Raw genomic sequence first — 5,459 nt, forward strand, 5'->3', positions numbered from 1 at the left:
AGATCTGAGGCATGCTCATCCTGTCAGCGAGGCTTAGTAGTGAGGCAGCAGTTGATTTTCTCCGCTGCTGACTTTCTGAGAAGGTGGATGGAGTAAGCCAAGCCTTAGAGCTGGACTGCTGTGGAAGTCAGAGACTAAGTTCCCTGGCCTCACTTCATCCAGAGCCTTTCAGAAGGCAGCTTGATTCCTCTCCTCCTGAACTCTACCCTCATGCCTTTGAGCTAAGGACAGTTGCCCACTCCCGGGTTACTCAGAGCCTGAAAGTGGCTACCCTAGAAGTGGAAGCTACCCTAGAACCTTCCCGCGGATCACCAGTGCCCACAGCTGAAGGAGCCAGCGTTGGGGGGAGGAAGGTGCAGTGGGTGCAAGTTCAGCTTTTGCAGGGGAGGCCATACCAGCCCATTGGGATTCCACTCTAGGTACAAAGGCAGATGATGAGTTCGCAGGCCAAAATAGTGGACCTGTCTGCCTCTCACAAGCTCCTCTTCTGCCCTCCTCACAGCCGCGGTTGCTCTAAGGCTGTGACATGTTCAGCTTCCACTGCCCAACAGTACTCTCCAACATCCCACCTTTCTCTCCCACCTATGTGAAGGCATTGCTTGCCTCTTGTTTGATGGTTTGGTTATATCTCTTAACTGAACTTAAACTGCAATATTTATGCTTTTGTCATATATATGTATAAAATAATGAATATGAATAATTTTCTCTGTCTAGTCTAGTAAATGCATTTTAGATAATTCATTAAAATAGAATTGTTAATGGAGATGAGTCAAATAATTCTTGCTTTTAAAATTTCCCTGTCTCTTCTTTGGGGGAGCATAAACTTGTATTTTTTGTTTTACATTATAGGATGCAACGATATTTCTCTGATTTACTTAACTCCTTAGATGCTGTCATTCTTCTGCTGACTCTACTGATTGATATAATTTACATTTTTTATGACTTCAGTTATTTTAATGATATCCCCAGGTAAGAGACATGATTCACGTTTCTTAAACTGTCTTTTTTTTTTTTTGCATTTTCTATGGATTTCATTTTGTATAATCTTTTAACTCTGAATGTGATGATTCTATGCCAGATAAGCTGCTTGAAAATGAAATGTTTAGATAAATTTCCACATACTTAGAAACTAAAGGCTGGTGGTATTTAGGAATCCATGAAGGGTGTACGCACTACGTACCTTTGGTCGAATGAAGAAGATGGAGCACTCAAAGAAGAAACTGGGGACTTTGCCTCTTGTACTAACTTTAACTTCGCTATACTTTGAAATTCCCACTAAATTCCCGTTTAAGCTTCAATCACAAATTCCTTACACATGAAATTCCTGGGTTTTTCCTATAACAAAGAGAGTATTGGTTTGAGCATATGCAAAACTTGAGTGACTCCAATGATAATTCTCTCAAAAAGCAAATGGAACAGAAAACCAGGTGACGTGGATAGCAACACAGAGGTGGAATTTTGCAGTATCATTGGAATGAAGAAAGCTGAGGCAAAATCAGAACTGTTGGGGATCAGGAAACTAAAATGTGTATGAAGAACTGATGGCTTTTCTTCTTTCTACTTTGGCGATGAGGAAAAGAAGAACAAATGCGTACTGGGATGTAGATGTTGGGTGGCTCATTAGGCTTATTTATTAGTCTAATAGCTTGCTTCTTTCTGCACTCCAGCTTCCCAGGACTTCAATTCAGGTGCTAGTGAAACTTGATGTTATGCGATAGGCTTTTGGAGTTGTTTGAAAATAGCTGGAGCCAGTATGGTCCTCTGACCTACAACCTCAGCATCATCTAAGAGCTAGAAATGCAAGAAGGAAAGCACCGCAGGCCCCAGTGACCTACTGAATCAGTGTGTGCACTCAAGTTAGAGAAGCACTAGTCCAAACCATCAGTTCTCTGCCATTGTGTTTTTTTCTGATGGCAGGAGAGACAGTAGCTAGCACACTTGGGAAGTATCTCAATCTACTGCCTGCCTGATGTGTGTTAGTAGCGTAGTGAACCTCTGTTACTGATGGGAGTAACACAGGTGAACAAGAACCCTCAGTTTGTTTGATGGGGAAAAGATTGAAAAATGCTCATCTTAAGCTACAAAAGTTAAATCCACAAATTCTAAGCATCCATCATATAGCTATCTCTCTAGACCAGAGTTTCTCAATCTCAGCACTATTGATATTTTGGACCAGATAATTCTTTGTTATGGAAGCTGTCCTGTTCATTGGTGTTTAGCAGCTTTTCTGTCCTCTATCCACTGGATGCAAGTAGCACCCCCTCAACACACAGTTACAACAACCAAAAATGCCTCCAGACATTGCCAAATATCCCTTGGGTAAGTGGGTGAGAGGCTTGGGGATAGGTGGGGTGTACAAAATTGCCCCTGGTTAAGAATCACTGCTCAAGACTTAGTCCATATTGACAAAATCCTCTATTTCTGTAGTAAAAATGGATCTTTAAAATTTATTGTTAGATTGGCAATTATATTTCGACCTCTACGACTTATCATTCTGATGAGAGTTTTTCATCTGGCTTACCAAAAAAGACATCTTGAAATACTGACCAGAAGGATGGTAAGTGGGCAAAACATGTTTGTGATTCAGAAAAATGTTTGTGTTTCGGGAAATACTGGCGAGTGTTATAGATATGTATATAATCTTCTTTATTTTTATGTTGATTTATATTTTACAAATTAATGATTGTTTTAAACTCTCAGGTTTCAGGAAACAAACGGCGATACAGGAAGGATGGATTTGACTTAGACCTCACTTACATTACTGGTTTGTGAAGTTTAACTATTGATTTACTTACATTAACTTCACATTTTTCTTGTGTGTGGGTAATTATATGTTTATTTTGGTTCTTACCTTGTCTAAAGCATTCTTTATCTGTGAAGACATCTACCACTATGGTAGTGTGACATATTTGTAGTTTAACCCTGACAATGGAAAATCTCCATTGTCATCCCAAATCAGGGTTACTTGGTTACAGTACAGGGAGTTGAAGGAATTTTCAGCTGACTCCATTTGTTTGGTTTAGAATTTGTTGAGTTCTACTAGTTATCCTGGGTCTCAAGGATCTCAGAGAGACCTGTTCTCTTGCTGGAACCCTTTGTAGGTCTCAGGTTTCTGAGTCAGGAGCACTGGAGCACCCTGGGAGTTCCCACAATTGCTGGATCCCAGATCTCTCGTTTTTCTTTAGTGTTCAGATAAGAAATTCTCACCATGGGGGCAGCTCCAGACTGAGATCAACACAAATCTGTTGCATTTGGCTGGAAGCAGTTGAGTCTTGGGAGCACTGTGTGAGTTTAGTGGTCATTATATTGGATATTTTAATATGTTATGTTGATTATTCTGAGGGTTAGTTAGCTTTTTTGTCATTCTCAATCCTGAAATTTCTTTTTTATGAAAAAAGAGTCTGATTATATGTAAATTAAGTTCTCATTTATTGTTTCACATGTATAATAACATCTGTAATAGTGACTATTTTGACTTCCAGGGCGTATTATTGCCATGTCATTCCCATCTTCTGGAAAACACTCTTTCTATAGGAATCCCATTAAGGTAAGGGTATTTATCTAACAAATGCTCATTTTTCTCAGTAAACAGACTATGGAGTTATAAATTTAATATAACTTATAACACGTAGGTGGCAGTATTCTCCTAAAAATATACTCTTTCAGGTAAAAAATTTAATGCATATTATATATACATATATATTATTCCATTTATAAATATATATAATTTATATAATAATATAAATTCATCTCTTATAGAAGGATAAAAATATAACATGGCCTCCCTTAGAATAATATACGTATATTTGTATTTAAAATTATATATTTTATATATAATATATTATATGGTATATATTATATAAATATAATTGTACTTAATCATATTACATAACATAATATATGTTATTTATTATTTTATTATAATATGTATTATATCCCACGTTATATTATATAATATGTTATTATATGTGTGATATAATATACCCTGTATACTAGATTACATGTAAATGTACAATATTATTCTAAGGAGGCAAATTTTATATTTTTCTGTTTCTGTAAGAGATGAATTATATGTAATGTATATTTATAAATATAAATAATATATGACTACCACAAAACCCTATAATTCACATGGTAAAATGTGGAAACTATGACCAAAATAGGAAAACTTCTAGAGCTGTCAGAAAAAGACAAGACAAAAAGCTTTCTTGCGTATGTATAAACTAAATGTGATACTGTCCTCAAAGTTTAAAAATTGTAATTATTACCTTCCCATTTAAAAACTTTAATTCTAAATTTAAAAAAATCTATACACAAACCACTGATTAACCAGACTCTGCCCACCAAAAATTGTCAATAATAAGCAGGACCCAGAGGAGCTGATAATTCACTGTTCCTATATGAACAACTCTCTCAGGATGTATCCCATAAAGTACTTTATTTTACAACCTACTTCTCTTGTAAAACTAAACCTCCACTTTATTACATAGGAATTTGATACAGTATAAAACTAGAACTGTATGTAAAATACTGCATCTAAATGTTTCCAATAGTCTTGTCATCAGTGACTTCTCTGGCATCATCATCGTTTTCCATGGATGATTCTGAGAGAATCTCTCCATGTCTACTGGTATTGGATCCTACTAATTCTTCTGTTTCATGGCAGTCACAGTCGCTACTTACAGGGCCTTATATTTGCACTACCTTCAGAATGTAAATCTTTCTCAGCTTGAGACCAATGAGATTCCTCCATTTGGTTATTTTTCTCAGAAGTCTCTTCATTCACAGTTAGTTAAGGCATCAGATTCTTTTTCTTGACTTTTTTCCTTTCTGGGATCATTTCTGTTGATGTCATTAAAGACTCTCTTCTGCCTCTTCATCCTGCTCTGTACAGTGCTGCCTGATACAACTACTTTGTTTGTCTTTATTCTTAGATGAAGATGATTTTGTTTCTTCTATCATAACTGAAGAAATTTCACTTGAAGTTGTTTGGCCATCTCTCTGACTTCTCCTTCTTTGTCAAACTTGAGTCTTTTTACCTCATGCTCCTCAGCTTCCACAGCATCTTCATTTGATGTTTATTTACTTGGTGATTAGATTACCACTTTATTAGAAAAGGACACAACTCAGGAACAGCCAGATAGAAGAGATGCATAGGGCAATGCATGGGGGAAGGGGCACAAAGCTTCTAAACCCTCTCCAGGCTCCCTTTTCTCTCACTTTTCTCCGGTGAGCATTTCCACCTGCTCACCAACCCAGGAAACCTGTACTTCTTTAAAACTATCTTGACTTTCCTAGGTCCTTTGAATTTCTATATAAATTTTAGAATCAGCTTGTTAATTTACACATACACACACACACATACCCTGCTGGTATTTTAACTTGGATGACATTGACTACATAGCTTGACTTGGGGAGAATCAACATCTAAAAATATTGAGTCTTGCAACCCATAAACA

Source organism: Equus asinus, unplaced genomic scaffold (assembly GCF_041296235.1).
Source record: "Equus asinus isolate D_3611 breed Donkey unplaced genomic scaffold, EquAss-T2T_v2 contig_306, whole genome shotgun sequence".
Taxonomy (NCBI): domain Eukaryota; kingdom Metazoa; phylum Chordata; class Mammalia; order Perissodactyla; family Equidae; genus Equus; species Equus asinus.